Source organism: Rhinolophus sinicus, chromosome 1 (assembly GCF_057876585.1).
Source record: "Rhinolophus sinicus isolate RSI-liver-muscle chromosome 1, RSI-T2T, whole genome shotgun sequence".
In the NCBI taxonomy this organism is placed as follows: domain Eukaryota; kingdom Metazoa; phylum Chordata; class Mammalia; order Chiroptera; family Rhinolophidae; genus Rhinolophus; species Rhinolophus sinicus.
This window is the reverse complement of record NC_142501.1, coordinates 149426762-149443787: the sequence shown is the minus strand read 5'-3', so window position 1 is coordinate 149443787 and position 17026 is coordinate 149426762. Positions and strand designations below refer to the sequence as shown.

General features: G+C 39.3%; 1 protein-coding gene across 31 annotated transcripts in view; it reads right to left on the bottom strand.

Moving 5' to 3' along the window:
* The window catches only part of ADGRL3 (adhesion G protein-coupled receptor L3), a 756105-nt gene extending 739860 nt beyond the window's left edge, over nt 1-16245 (bottom strand). For 7 of the 31 annotated variants that reach the window (XM_019743746.3, XM_019743743.3, XM_019743745.3 and 4 more), the window contains exon 1: nt 14408-15922. The gene's annotated coding sequence lies outside the window, so the exon portion shown is untranslated. Of the gene's footprint in view, nt 1-13965; nt 14224-14407 lie in introns of those variants that run through there. The other 24 variants (XM_074324497.2, XM_074324495.2, XM_019743741.3 and 21 more) reach the window with 16 other exon arrangements.
* Nucleotides 16246-17026: the final 781 nt, after the last annotated feature.

Sequence of the window (17026 nt, the reverse complement as noted above, 5' to 3'; positions counted from 1 at the left end):
TGGTTTACTCTAAATAACAATTAAATCAGCTTTATCATGACATACTGTGGAAATCCTCCCAAAAATTTAAATAATAAGCCTAATTCTAGCAGTGGAGAGATGATAAAGTCTACTGTCTTAACTAAATGAAAATCCCACATTTCTCTTAACAATTATTTTCAAGATTTATATTTTAACTGCTGCTTTGACAAGTAAAGGGTCATAACCATAGCACTGCCAAACTTCAGCAGTGGTATTCCTAAAGCTAGTTCCTCCATTTCTACAGAGTTCCTCGGGGTGGAAAAATAGCAAACACTTAATTAGCCAATAGGGATGGGAGAAGAAGTTAGGCAAAGGATTGAGTCACCAATCTCCTGGAGTAAAACACCCTCCGAGTCACAAACAGACATGCATCTCCAAAGCTAAACTAAGACATCTTGGTTTCAATATCTCTATAGATGTGAAGTATTTCATCTCAAATCTATAGTGCCTGATCATTCTTTTTGGCCAACAGATCCTTTATTTTATGGCATTCTGAAATCTAGTACTACAGGCAGAAAACTGATATTATCACATTCTTCAATTGAATTCACTTTCTCTATAAAATGAAAATTAAAGTGTGCTGTCCCTAGTGAGAAACCAAGGCAACCGTGCTCGATTTTCTTCCCTTTACTTAGCTCCATTAACCTCCTTCACTAGAACATGCTTGGATCTATGATCAGCTCTTCTCTTGACAAAATGTGAAGGGAGCAGTGAACCGGCATATTCTCTTAGGACTGCCTACTCGACCTTCTTATTTTAGTTCAAATGTCATTTGCTCTGGGAAGTCTTTCCAGATCCCACTCACCCCCCAAACCGGACAAAGTTTGATCCTGCTGCTGTAATTCCCAGAGCATCCTGTACTTAACCTTTGTAGCACTTACGCATTTTAACTAAATAATGAATGAGAGATACACTGCTTAATACTTCTTGACTTCCATGATTTTGAAAGTGCTATAAAGTCATAGACTCTTTCTGCCATGTTATTTATGATCCATCTCCCCAGCATCCTGCAAACATTTGGTGCTAAGGAATACGCAATGAATGACAAACTTAGTGACCTAATGAAGGTGGTCCTTTGAAAACTACAGAAAAAAAGCAGATGATTTAGAGTCCCACTGAAGAGAAGATAATTGCTTCAACAACAGATCAAAAAATTAACACAAACAAGAAAAGCTATCAGTGTGCTGTATGCTTTATGTCTATTAACTCATTTAACCCTCACAGTAACTCTGGTATTATTTTATCCCATTTTACACATTAGGAAACTGAGACATGAAGAGGTTGAGTAACTTTTCCCAGGTCATACAGAGAGAGGGTTGGAAATCATGCATTTCTGATTCCTAAGCTTATGCTCTCTTTCTACTTTACCTCTTTGCTTCTCATTACTACACATTTTATTGTTGTATTTTGTATTTCTCTATATGTGTGTTTATTATTTCAAGTAAAAATCATTTAATGTAGAATTAAATGCAAGTTAATGCTTAAGCCTTAATATAATATGTAATAATTTTATTTAAATAAATTCAGCCATGTGAAAAAGAAAAAGAGTGAAAGGGAAACACTGAATATTCGATATTTAAAAAATGTAAAATATATTCATGTGTAAATTTCTTTTTAAACATTCAGAAAAACAATGTCTAACCGATTTGATCTTTTTAAAATCTGGTATCACATCAAATGTTGTGTTTTAGTTCTTTAAGAAGGATGTAATATGAAAATTCTTATAAAATCAAGTACCTATTAAGCTTTTTGGAAAGATTAACTTGCAAGCAGAGGTATTCTATTCCAATGAGCTTTACCATTTAACTTATCTCATGGATGTTTTAGAGAAAAAAGAACCCCCAGTCCTATCCCCTATTTACAAATGAAACATTCCTAAAGAAGTTATATGATCAATATGACACAGCTACTTAGTGACAATGTCATGAGTAAAATCAATCAGAAAGGAGAACTCTTATGGGCAAGAAAGAAATTCCTTCAAAGAAGGCAGCATTAGCTATAAACCAGCCATATCACTTTGGGAAAGTTACTACAGTTCTTGACAACTTAATTTTATTTGTATTTTTATTGTGGTATGAACATGAGATCGACCCAATTAACAGATTTTTAAGTGTATAATACAATATTGTTAAGTTAAGCACAATATTACACAGCAAATCTCTAGAAATCACTCATATTGCATAAATGAAACTTTATATCCCTTGATTAGCAAATGGGGAGTTGCTAATCAACAACTTTTTCTTTGTTTTCTTTCTTTCATTTTTTGACGAAACAAGTTTGCAAGAGTGTGCCTTTTGAGATGATTTCTATGCCTTTACCAATCCACATTTAGGTACAGAGCAATTTTGAATGGCACTTAAATTTATCTTGCAACAGTAACTTCAAAAACTGCTTTCAAGTTCAGTTGTTTCTTCCAGGTCCATAAAGCACATTCATGCAGTTATACACTCACTTATTAATCAAGCATTAAACTCTGTCCTACAAATATGTTCTGATGCAGATTTAAAGAAAATACAGAAAGGGATGTAAGAATAGGTTTCCAATTTGACTGCTGGAAATGTACCTTAAACATATGTCTTTATGATTGGAAGCAGAAGTCACAAAGATGATGTTTAAAATAGAACTGTTGGTCCTTCCGGCCAAAGAATGAACTAATGAAATTAAATTCAGTAGGTACTGCATTACTGTAAAATTGATTAAAAAAAAAAAATTGCATTCTACACTTGGTCTTTTTCTGTTCCATTTGACTTAAGAGCTACCGAACACCTCATATTTTGTACCTAACTTTTATTGCTACGGACATATCTGTAACTGAACTTATACCTAGCAAAACTTGAGTTCATGTTTACTAATTATGAGCCATAATGTTCTGTTTAGTTATTTTCTTTACTGACTCTGTGTCCTTCTGTAGACAATGTTCAATTATTTTAAGCGTGTTTACGACAAGTTACTCCTACTTCTTATGCTTAAATTTTAGGATTGCCCAAACCAAGCCAACCAATTTTCTTGTTCCACAAGAAGTTTGGTAAAAAACTTAAAGTTCATGTTTCAGATGAACTTAAAAGATAAGAGGTGCATTTAGATCAGAGAAGAAAACTATTGGGACTTCTTAATTCTTCATAAATCAGTTTCATTGTATAGTTCTGTTTTAATATTGTGTTTAATTCGAAGACATTAGGCACAGTCCTATTTAAATGTCAGTAACTAGTAAGTTTCATTTTTCATTACTATTTTATTGACCTCAGCTTTTATACATTGATATATATGAGAGTTAGTAATTCTTAAGAATTGCCAAACCATTAGTAAGTTACTCACTTTACTAACTATACATACCTGAGAGTTAGCATTCTTAAGAAAGAATTTCCAAAAAGTTAGAAGGACCAGATATACACAGAGGACAATATCTGTTAATCAGTGTAACCAAATAGTAAAAGTCATCAGAGAATGGGCCACGCTTTGTATTACTTATCCTAGAAAAATACCGCAATCCATGTGAATAAAGTTTACATAAATCATAATATAGCTACACTATGAAATATTACACAATATTAAAAAGGATGCTTTCAAAACAACTAATGGCATTGGGAAATTTGAGAGATTTATCAAAACTGTGTGTGTGTGTGTGTGTGTGTGTGTGTGTGTGTTGGTGTGTGTTTGTAGTAACCTCAATTCCACTAAAACACATGCACATAAAATACAGATATTACATAGATAATCCAACTAAAATACGTGTAAAATAACCTCTGTGAACATTACATACCACTATATTATGATACATTAGGTATTTCTGTTTTGACTTTATGTATCTCTGTGTTTCACAAGTATTCAATATGAACACACAATCAGAAAAAAAATACTATTTAAAATAAGATCATCCAACTGTAGAATAAGCTGCACTGGAAAGAATGAATGGGAATCAAATTCAGCAAGTAGTAGCACCCAAGTATAATCAAAAGAGCATATATAAATGATATACATTGGGATAGTAGTAGAAATTCCAGAATAACATCCAAGAGACAATAGCAAGAAATGAAATAACACAGCAAGAATACTAACACAAAGCAAACAGACTAGCATATGTCATTCTCTGCCATTGATACTATGAGTCCTTCATGCACATAGTTTATTCATTTGTAATAAAGTAGGTTAATTTCTCATTTCTAAACCTAATGCTTTCTTTCCTACCCCATTATGTTTTCATTGTTGTTGCTCTGTCTCAACACACATATAATTCAAGGAAGAAAACACACATACACACCACTGCAATCTCACTGTCATCCATTATTCAAGAAAGGTCTCATTGAATAAATGTCTGCTCAGAGGCTCTAAGCAAATTTCATTTCGGAACACTACTGTCGGCAGCCCAGCGGGCTATTTCACCACGATAAGATCACATATTTAATCAAATGCACCTAAAAAAGAAATACTTGCAAAGTTTGCTTAATAATGTCAAATCATAAAAACACAATGTTGACAGCCTACTAATTTTCAGTACTCTTTCTTCTTCAAAGATTTGCAACAATAAGGAAGATACACGGGAGTTCTTCTCATTAAGATTTCTACTAACGTTTAAAAATTCGCCAAATTATCTTACATGTTAGTATTTGTATTGGGTTAGTATTTAAAAATAAACATGAAAAGTCAACACAACTTTCTGATTTGAATAAAGAAAAATGAAAAACAATAAATTTAAGAGTTTTCCCAATTTATACAAATAATACCTCTAAAGCACCATTTTACTTCAGTTAGGCAAGTGTCAGCCTAAAACATTATCCAGACTCTATTTTTTGTAATAATGGATCCAAATTAGATGTCTGTCATTTGAATCACTTACAGACTAAAGTATATGTTCATTGGATTCTTCAGGCAGCTAATAAAGTCATCCATTCTCAATTATTTGAAATATACTACTTGATCTACTTTTGAGTATTCTGCCTCTAAATGTAAGATTTACTTGAATAAACATCTATTCCCATCAGTCGCATGACATAACAAGTACACTAGAAATAGTAAAATAATTAGATGTCTCAAACAGATAGATGGATTCATAAAACCATTTTTTCCCTGCTTTTATTCTATTCGCATTTATTGTATGCTGTATTTATTCTCATTCAAAAAGTTTTTGTTGGTTTAGTTTTTTCTGGGATAACGTTTTATTCTGTGCAACCTCCATTTCTGGTTTAGGAACAATCTGTTCCCTATCAGTAATGACCATCTTAATGTGGCTGGTGGAGCTCATACGTGAGTTAATTCAACCATGAGCTCTATGTCCCATGGCATATCTTGGGGTCATTGTTCACTTGGATGCACTCAATGCCTAAATAATCTACATTTAAACCTGTAAGATCAGCATTATGCTCTGCCTTTCAGCTAAGCACGAGTAGAAAAATTCAGCATTGTATGTGCCACCAAACCTGTGTCCAGTGCCAATTTGGCATTGTATTATGACACCTCCACCATCGTATGACGGAATGGCGTATGCTACTTATGCAAATGACATCTTTCAAATATTTGGGGGCTCTCCCGATATGCATAGCCTTGATAACTTGGGAAGTTTCACAGGTGTTTTTGAACTTGAAGATCTAAATTTCTTGATTTGCATGTTTCTGTTGGGTTTTCTGGGTCAAGTAAGTAGGAAAGCATTTACCAAGATCACTTTGGCTACTTACAGGAAAAGAGCAAATCCATTTCTAATGGTTTTCCTAACCAATTCTCCTAATACCTGATCTGTCTCAGTGAACAGGATCACTGTAGTGGACATTCAGGTTTTATCATCCCCTCTGCCTTTTCCTGTGGACAAGATCCTTCTCTTAATTGAGCCTTTTCTCCTTCAAGTTATCGGTCTGTTCACAGAGTAACTTCAGTACAGTTACTGTCTCCACTAAGCCGGTGATAATAGATTGGTCTAAAACTGGGTACCTAATTCAGATGGTGGTGAAAGGGAAAGAATCCAGGAGGCAGAGGACAGGAAAAGTAGTAGTCTTGGTAAGGAGGGACATGCAACTGGAGCCGAATCCTATGGCATTCAAGGTGCTAACGTTTTTTCTAATGCCGAGATGAACCTCCATCCTTCACCAAGATTCTTTCGGTGGGAAACACAATAACCTCCCAATAAATGAATCATGTGGCCTAAAGCTAGTTGGAAGTATCTTTGCAATGAAAAGAGAAAAAAAAAAAAAATGAACTACACTCAATCTATTAAATCGTACAAATTGAATTTAAGTCCATATGACAACTGAGATGTTATCACAAAAGATGCAGCATTTTTGGAATGACTATAAAATAATATTTAACTGTCAAAGGTAAAAATTACTGAAAAGTAAAATGAAATTTAACTGAAAATGCCTAAAATTCAAACAATGATTGTGTATTATTTTAAAAAAGTTCCCTAAACTCTTCTTCCAAAGTCAACTACAGTTAATAATATGATTAAAACTCAATAGACAGTTTCAAATGAACAGTTAAAGCCAATAAAAAGAAAAAAAATCTAGGCATACACAGACCTCGTGTTAACACAAAACTATTTCTCAATAGACTCTTTGTCCACTCCATGAAATCAAGATCAGTATTCTGAATCAAGGTTCAAACAACAACCATCAGCAATTGACAAATAAAGAACACTGAAAATTTTGGAAAAAAAGATATAAATATAACCAGTTGAGCCCTTCCATTCTAGCCAGAAATAAAATCTCATAGAAATGATGACCATCAGGACCAATTCTTCTTACCCAAAGAATTTGGAAGAGTTTTGAGGAAAGGAAAAGAGGGGAAAAACAAACCAAAACAAAACAGGAGACCATTGAAAAACCTCTTACAGGGTCAGCTGTCAACGGAATGCATTTTAGTATTCAGGTTACCCACCCATGCAGAACATCAAAAACTGGGCTTGAGTCTCTCCCCTATTCTCACAAGCCCAGGCTACTGTGGAGTCACTGGGGCTGTCATGAATAGCAACACATTCTACCACTGCGGGACGCATAAACAGCAACACAAGCTGATCAAATAGAAGGGGGTGTCCTTTCTACTTGACTTTCATTTTCTTGAGTCATACTTTAAAACACTTAAGTCAGCTGTCTAATGTGCAGCTTATTTTTGTTTTCATTGTTACCACCTACCATGTCATATACTCTTTGCATTTGCATATAAACGCTGGATAATAATAGGTAAAAGTCACACATTTTAAGAACTTCTCTTATTGGCAATTGTCACTGACATACAAATGCTAAGTCTAAAATTTGGATTTATTTATAACCCTTTCCATACTTGTAGTCTTTAAAGTAATATTGGCATCTGAATTTTAAGGGTCCATCTGCATTTATAGCAATCTTAGGAGGACCTGAACTTTGGGATTATAAATCTTTTAAAAGTATAGGAATCCTTAAATCTTGAAAGCTTATAATGATTTGATTTCATGACAACACTGCAGAAAATTCTGATGCAGTTAAAGCTTAAAGAGCTGCTGACACCATGTGAAAAGATGACCACTTTAAAATATAATTTAAAATGTCTTAAGTTAAATTGCTACTTTCATTTTATATGTGATTTAAAGTCAGTCTTCAGACACAGCACTTGGTTGCTCTCAAAAATATTTTCCTGTCAGGGTTATGATTTTTCGTGAGGAATTAGTAGCAGAGCATAAAATTTTAAGATTAAGAGGAAGAGCTCAGAAATAGGTAGTTAACAAAACATTTTAAATAAAGAGAAGAACATAAAAAAGACAAAAGGACATGTGAAACCTTTCTCAATTACTTCAGAAAATGTTATTGATTTACATAGTTCATCAAGAACTCTTCAATTAAGAAAATAATATTTGATTTAGGTAAACTTTCTTAATAATGGTAGTTTAGGACCTTTCTACTAATACTATGACTCATAATGGCAGGTACCATTTATTAAACGCTTGATCTATCAGGTACTTTTCTATTTACTTCCTATTCCTCACCCCAAACTAACAATGTAAATGTCATGACCTTTATTTTAGAGATTGAGATGGTAGAGCTCGAAAGTTGAGAAATTGGAATTGTATTCAAGTGCCTCTCATTCCCAAAGCCATTTCTGAGTAGTTCATAACTAGGGACAGTGCCCAGCTATGCCCATCTGAATAGCATAATTTTGTTTCTACAAATGCAAATCAGGATTAACCAAAGTACAGGAAAAGATTAAGTGCTGCTGTACCAATTTCATATGGGAAGATGGAAGAGAAATACTAAACTAGCCATGGAATATACGCAATTATATATACATACATATATACACATATGTACATGCATATATATGTATGTTTTCAAATAGATGTCAAACTGCCATTCAGAATTATTAAAGTTCACTAGTTAAACTTAAGCATCTAGTAAAACTAATCTCTATGTGGAGCTTCTGTTACTCTTTAGGCATATTAGCACTCACAAACAAATTGAACTATAGTATATAATTACCACATGGATCTTTTTCACTGAAAACGGCCTGTCATGATGTTTAGATAGTGATTAACAGACTAGAAGTGTAGTGAGTCATCTTGATATCACTTCAGAAAAATGATTTCCTCCCTAATAATTCCCAAGATACATAAATATTCCATTAGGGTCTTTGAAATCTAGTTTTAATCGGGCATTCATACTCTACCCAACTTCAGACTTAGCCCAAGCTAAGAAAGGTATTTTATTAATTCATACTGTAAAAAAAGCTCAATAACTCGTCATGAGTTTTAACGTGGGAGGGTAAAATAAAGCCAAGGTTATCTTTCATATAATTTTTTTTTCAAATTTAATAGCATTTTAAGACATTCTCTAAAGCAATGAGGTGAAACATCATTTCATTTCTGAACCATATGCGGAGTTGATTAATTTTTCCTAGGGACCTCATGAGACCTAGCAAATAATAATAATGATTATAATATTGACAGCAGCACATAGTTATATATGTATTATCATGTTCCCAGAACTCTTCCAAGCACTTTGTATATATTTCCCCATTTAATCTTTACAACAACCTATGAGTTAGGTACAACTGTTATTCCATTAAACATATCAGGAAATTGAGGCATAGAGAGATCTGGTATCTTGCCCAAAGTCAAAGAAACTTAGGCAAACACACCACAGAGTCCTTTCCCTTCACTGCCACACCATTCAGCCTCTCCAGATATCAGCACATCAAGACCTGAGGCCTACATTTTTAAATTCTCCCAGTAGCTCCCTTGCTACTGTCAGCAGATTAGGCTGGAGATTTTGCAGCTTTAAAGTTTCTGTTTCACTAACTGGGAACCAAAAAAAAATTAAAAACAGGCTTTCTACATTAAGAAGAAAAAATTTTTTTAAATGTCAAATAATAAAATTCCCATCATGTTTGTGTCTTATTAAAGCTTTAACAATCTACTTGTTTTGGCATCCTCGATGGCTCCTTATATGGGGTGACACTTAAGAGTATAATGAGGCAGATCTTGGAAAAGTCACTATCAGCAGTTCTCAAACTCTCTGGTCCCAAGAACCTTTTGCATGCTTAAAACTTGATGAACTAAAGCAACTTTAGATTTTCTTGGTTATAGCAACATTTACGTATTAATAGTTAAACTGGGAAAATTTTTCAACACAGTAATACACAAGCATACACACCATGTACCATCAGAGCAACATGTCATCATACATCATATACCTTTGAAAAATTCCATTGCACAGTTGTTAAAGTACGAGAGTGAAAGATAAATAATAGCATTATTAGGAACTCTTAACAGACACTCTGAAAGGGACTTAGAGACCAACAGGCTTCCCTATTGAGAAGAGAGGACTGTCTGCTCTACAATATAACTGACACAGAAGTTTCACCAGACAAATATTCAGTTGGGTGATTTATTTTTTCCATCCCAGAGATCATTTTCACAATAAATAAGATTGCCACCAACAATATTCCCTTTAAATTCTTGGATAATATGGACCAAATATTAATTTCTTCTAATATATGTATTCAATCTTACAAAGAAATTCATTAATATTACATTCCTGTTTTCAGTGTCAATAAGACACAAGCAACATATACATTGTTAAAATTTATAGAATTCTATTATGATCAAATACAGAGGAACTCTCCCTTTCACCCACTCCCTAACACAAATAGAGAAGTTCAATTAATTCAGAGTAAGGCAGACAACTTTTTTAATATATTTGATATCTGTGAGTACATGAGCACACTTTACAATTATAAGAACAAAATTATACCTGGTTACTTATGCGGTAGTAGAGTTAATTTAATTGGACCATAGAGCCATTCAGACCAGGATAATGACATTAAAGTGTTTGGGGGAAATATACACAACATCCTAGGACTCATAAATGCTATCAAGAGGCATACTTACCTACTTTCTCAAACTGGTCAATAAATATCAAAATCACAATGAATTAAAAATGTGGATTTTTCTTCTCACTGATCAACTCCCTAACAACACACACATACATACATACACACACACACACACACACACACACACACACTCACACAAGGCTAATGTCAGAAAAACCTTACTCATATTTGAATGTTTTACATTTTATTATAAAATAAGGTATGCTATAAAGAAATGCATTTGCATAAAAGAAAAAGACATAAATGCAATAGTAATCTAAGCATAAATATGTCCTTGAAGGCAAACAAATGCTAAATTACAATATAGCTTCTGCCTTTAGGGTTCCTCCCTATGTGAGCAAATGCATACTTTGAATGTAATGCAAATCTAAGAAATCAAAGGGAAAATAGCCATTTGCAAGCTTTAAGGAAAGAGCATCCCCCTCTAACTCCAATTGCTCTAGCTATTCATACCATACTACATTACGGTTGCATAGCATTTCTCAAAAATCACTCTTTGTTCTTAAATCTCAAAAATCACAATCAGTTTTTTGTTTTTTGTTTTTTTTTACTGTATTCTAAGCAAAAATGACCCACTTCTAACAGTAACTGTCACTCCTACATGGCAGCCCTTTTCAAAGAGAGTTTCAACTAGCGGTTAAAATGGTCCAAATGAAATGTGAAAAACAATCCAGTTTACCATTATGTATATTATTTGACTAACTTCAATCCTATTGATTTTATAACTTTTTTTTTACCTTCTATTTAGGATTTCCTTGGCTATAGCTCACCAAGGAATCAAAGGTAAATCAAGTTCATCAAAATTTTGCCTTTCCTAATTACCAGAAGCAATGCCAGGCACAGTAGCTGAAGCCAGTAAGTCTCATACTAGTATTCCCTGTAGAAAGGAATATTTAAATCTCCAAAATGTAAGATCATTATGAAGAAAATAATTTCTAAAAGACCTGCCATTCATATTTTGAGGAGAGCTCTCAATCTGAAGGATAATCACACCAAGCAACTTAAAAGGAGACATCAAAAGTATTTACCCATCGGGCAAATCACATGCTGGCTTATCACTCTTGAGGCCAGGGATGCCCGATGCAGCCCAACGTGTCTTTCAAAAATATTTAAATAGTTCACATAAACCTTTATACTAATCATTCCTCTTACCCCAAGTTCACAGAAATAGTTCAGTTAACCTTATACACCAATGGAGCAGGTTATTGAATATTTAGTGATAAAGAAGTGCTAAGGAATGGCATGCGAGCATTGTAACACATTCACCTTCAGCTAGAGACAGCACAATAATACACTGACAGACACAGTTCTAATGACATCAGGACCTGTGGAATGTATGACTGCTAGGAAACACATGCTGCTAGGAAACAAAGAACAGATCTGATCAAATCTTCTAATGTAAGGACTGGGAATCATGGCGATTAGATCTTCTAAAATGAGAGCACAAGTATTCTTTAATCTTCAGAAATATTTGCAGGTGTAGGCTCCAATACATACGCTCTCAAAAGGAAACAAATATATGAAGCATGATTCTCAAGAATTCTCTAAGTTTTCTCTTAAAATGACTACCACTAGCAATACCTCATAAAAATATAACTTAAAATCAGTCATCGATGACTCTGTATTCCTTTTTATTGTTTTCTTTTTTCTTTTTCAACCTGAGCTTTTTCAAGAAGACCAAATCTTAGAAAGAAATCTAGAGATTATAGTAGCTAGAAACAAAGTACCTTTTTACATTTGCAGTGCTATACTTTTTAAAACAAAATAGAACATGGCCATTTGCAACAAACACCAAAGCAGTCAGATCTTCTCTACAACTAAGACATTTAATATATATTTAATTATTGAAACTGAAAAGCAGTTTCAACTTTGTAAAACTGTTTATCTTTGTACATTTTTAACCCTTGTTTTGTTTACAAAAAAAAAAAAAAAAGCTAGTGTGAAACAAAACTGAGAGATTAAGAGATATTTCAACACAGATATCCTTTTAACTCCTACACAAATTATCTGGAAACCTCTTTTGGTGATCCTATAAAAACTGACCATTCTATCTGTAATCCACATAACAGACAAACTGGGTGCTAAAACTCCAGGTCATTTAGTATAATCACAGGTTGAAAAAATTCCCCAGGGAAATCTGGCTAAATTCTGTTTAATCTCATAGGGCAATAAAGAACATTCTCCAAATGAAAAATTACTAAAGAAGTGTTTCTTTGTAGATTCTAAAATGACATTATTTAACTAGTGTTGCTAGCCCATATGACACTAAATTAGCAGACTGCCTGTTTACTTCGGAGCACAACACAGAAGACAATTTTTCCTTCCTGCTAGAGTCTACGCTTCTCCCCATTTCCCCAACAGCTGGTTGAAAGGATGTAAAATCAGAGGTGCAAGAAGGTTTATACTTCCTAATGAGTAATCCACCCAGGAAAGTAAACACAACAGACACCACTAGGTTCGGGTGTAAAGGAGACTGTGGCAGGGCTGCTTACACCGTTGTTTACAATGTGCTCCAACTACCGCAGGCAGGATCACACACAGGCAAAGGGAGGAGACAACCAGAGGTGGCTCGCATGCCTGGAGTTCACCCAATTGCTCACCTATCCCTGGCCATAAATAAAACAGCGCACGTTTCTATGGGTGCGAGGAAAGTGACCACAGAATTCCAGAAACCAGAGGTTATGGGGGCTTGACTCGGTTATTTTAATCTTCCCAAGAGATGATTACTCTTGGTCCTCATCAGGGCCAATCTGGGGTGCGTGGCGCGCTGCACCAGCGATTCTCACGCGCCGCACGCATCTAGCCGAGTTGCTCCTCATTGGGAGAAAGGGGACACCGTGAGGCTTTCCCGCTACCCCTGTGGGGCCCCCGCGGCCTCCTCAAACCAGATTTTCCAGTTAAGCGGATCCCAGGCGATTTCGACAAGCCAGCTCTCAGATCAAGTACTATCAGCTCAGTCATCCCCGCAAATACCTCCCGGCCAGCCCCAGAGCGCACGAACGCTGACAAACAGACACGCACACGCTGCACCGCCGTCAACTAACCCTGGTAGTGGAGGTCGCCGCAACCCACACACACATACACACCCACCCTCCTATACTGCTTGGGGGCCTGGCACACTTAGCAGCTGCTGAGCTCCCGCGGCGCGGGCGCGGTGGCACCGACGCTCCGAGGCAGCCCGGAGCTTCCCCTTCTCCCGTGAGAAGCTCCGGGGCGCCTGCCCTCCTACCTGTAACCCAGTCGACTGAGGCCACCAATGCTCTGCCCACCCCGCCTCGGCGAGTCGGCCGCCGGGTTTCCTGCAACACCGCCCCCCGCCCCGTGCCCACCCCAACACCGCGCCGCCCCGGGCCACCCACGAAAGTGGCAGCTTTCTCCAACCAAGCCGCCTAACAAAGCCTGGGCAAGAAGGTCTAAACCAAACTGCCGTGAAGGGGACACAACAGGAATAGTGCGGGGAGGCAGCGTGGTTCTATCAGTCAGGGGCGCGACCCGGGCAAACACGTCCACCAATGGTTCTCCAGACTGGCGTCTAGAGACGATCGCGACAGGCTCGCCTCCCCGTGGTCCGCATCACCCTAGAGCCCAGCTCCTCACCCTGTGTCTTTCGGTCCTCCAGCCCTCTCCCGCCTCCAGCCGCACCGGCTCCGGGCCGGCGGAGAGAAGGCGCCCCCTGGTCTGCTTTCAGGCCCCTCCAGAGGATGACACTGGGGTGAGAGAGGAGGGAAAAATTCCCGGGGGTGGAAACCGTTCCTATTCTCCAGCGTGTTGGACTGAGAATGCGCCGAGTCTGCTCTCCCCTTCATCCCGCTTAGCCGCCAAATTTCCCAATAGCTGGAAAAAACTCGAACCCGTGCCAAACCCCAGCGCCCACCAGCCAGGAGGCTCCCTTCCTTCCCCGCATCACAATCGGATGAATGTGTGTGCCGGCGAGTGTGAGTGGGAGGATGAGTGTGCGTGAATCCTGCACCCCAGCCCCGGCTGCCCGACCCGTGGTAGCCGGCCACCACTATTAGGAAGAGTGAAGATAATAAATTACCTTTCGTAACCGCCGGTCCCTGAGATCGTCCCATTAGTTGCTCAACAACCTGCAGCGGGATGCAGTTTCCACAATCCAGCCGTGGAGCCCGGGGCAAAAGACCCACCGGCCGCAGCGAAGACACCCCCGCTATAAGCGGCAAAGAATGATAACCAGCGCGCAGAGGGGCAGCAGCAGGGTGGAGACCCCAGCCAAGGAAACAACAAAAAGTCTCTCCTTCCCCCTTTTCTTCTGCTACACAGCCACGGAGAAAACAGAAGACGGGGGGAAAGGCAAATGCTCGTCTTCTTTAATGTTTCCTAGCTTCACACACACCGAGGGGATAAAAACGGAGCCAAGAGAGAGGAGGGTTCAAATGTCTCTCCCAGTCCACAGTTGCACAACTTCGAAGTCAAGCTCTGTCTCCAGCAGCAGCTGAGGGACCCAAGCGGCAGCTATTAACATGCGGCATTCATAGCTGGGGCTGCTGTGGCTGCTGGTGCTGCTGCTTCTGCTGCTGCCGCCGCTTAAGAAAAGACGCTGCTGAACAGACCAAAAATCTTCCACCATCCCCCCAGCCGATCTTTATATCCAGTTATCCCACCCCACCCCCTTCCTTCTTTTTCTTCTTCTTCTTCGTCCTCCCCTTTCCGCCTGGGAGCGGGAGCGATGGAATAGGTAGGGGGAGCCGCGAGAGCCAGGGGTGGCTTTTTCTCCGCCAAACCCTCCTCCTTCTCCTTCTTCTTCCGAGGTTCTCTCCCCTGCTGAGGGTCTCCTCTCGTACCCGCAACCTGTGCCGAGAGCCGGAGCGAGGGCCACGCAAACTCCTTCCCGGGTGCACAGCGGGGGCGCACGGGCGGAGAGGGAGCCCGGCCGCCAAGGGCTGCGTCCAGGGAGCCGCTGAGCCCCGAGCCCGAGCGTTGGCCGATTAGCTCGCTGGCCGGACCCCGCAACTGCGGGCATGTGGGAGCTTCATTGCGCGGCCCCGGGCTCCGCGCCGCCGCCGCCGCTTCGGTTCTTTCTCTTCTTCGACTCCCCGAGAGCGAGCAAGGTTCTGGCGCTCTCCAGACACGCACACTCACACACGCGCGCACACCCGAGAGAGCTCCTGCCAAAGCAAACCGTGCAATCCGCGCGCGCGCACAACCGGAGAAAGAGGACGGAGGCAAAAAGAGAAGAAAGAAAGGGGAGGGGGCGAGTCACAGGCAGCAGCAGCAGCTGCCGGAGCGGAGGCAACATGCAGTCCGAGGAAAGCCAGCAGCGGCAGCGGCGGCGCCCACCCGGACCAGCCGCAGCATCTGCATCCCCACTCCAGGGAACTGGGCGAGCGGTGCGGAGCAAGCAGGCGACCCGGCACCGCGATCGGGCGACGCGCGGAGAGCCGGTCCGAGAGCGGACGCGCTGGGGCCGTGCAGCCTGCGCGCGTCGGACACTGCCGGGGCCGAAGCCAGGGCCAGAATGAGCTGCAGGCGGGCGAGCTCCGAGAGCGCTGAGAGCCGGGGAGGGGGCTCTTGCTGGGGGAAGGTGGTGGCAATCAAAACCCGGATCTGGAGTGCGTTCGGGCTCCACCGCGCGGGCTCCACCTAGCAGCTCGGCTTACGCTTGGAGGTGGGAAAGAGCGGGCTGCTACAAAAGAGGCTTCCCTTTCAGGGTTTGTCAAACAAAGGGTACCTCTCCTCGCGGCTCTGAGGTCTCTCTCTCGCTCTCTCTCGCTCTCTCGCTCTCTCTCTTTCTCTCTCTTAGTCCCCTGGTCTTTTCTTCCTCCACTCCACCCCAGGTGAGTAACCGATAGAATGAAAGTCCTGCCAATGTCCCTTTTTCCAGGTGCAGATTATTCCATATTTTCGGGTAAGGAATCCAATGCGTTTTCCGCCTTTGGTCCATTTTATGTTCCTTCAAACTTACCTCGATGTACAAGTTCATTGCAGACTTTAAAGTATCCTTCTCTGAAAATAGGATATGGGAATTCAACTATTTTATTTCACAACAACATCAATAAAAATTACCCTAATGGGTATAGAAAGGTACCGATTTCAAAGCCGGTGCCCTCTGATAGAGGAAAAGTCTGCTCAGGTTAACTGAGTTACCTTGGTCAATTACTGAACCCTTTTTGCCTTCTTTGTAAATGAGAGGGTTAAGTAGGTAATTTCTATAGTCTTTTCCTGCTTTAAAACTTCATGATTTGAAATGGCCAAGGTGTTTTCTATGTTAGTAAATTTCAGTTATGGTTATGAGAGAAACTAAGATATATGTATCCAGCAAGCACATTATATCTAAATTGTATTGGAATGTATATATTCAGAATGATCTAACACCCTCCCAGAGCTCTTAGGGAGGTAACTTCAACCTCAGCACGTTGAAAGAACTTAAAACCTCATTAGAATTAACAGACCATACTCAATACAAGTGACTATCAAAATCTCATTCATTCTTCAAAGCTCGATTCCAGTGCCAACTGCTTCAAGGAGACTTTTCTCACCAACCCCAATCAAAATAATCATCCTTTCCATTATGTTCCCATAGCAATATAATGGTGGTATCTCTACAATAACCTATTTCATTCTGTCTTTTTCTTGTTCTTTTAAAATAATTGCTTGTCTACATTCCTCCTCAGATGATAGGATCTTCCTTGAATGGAAT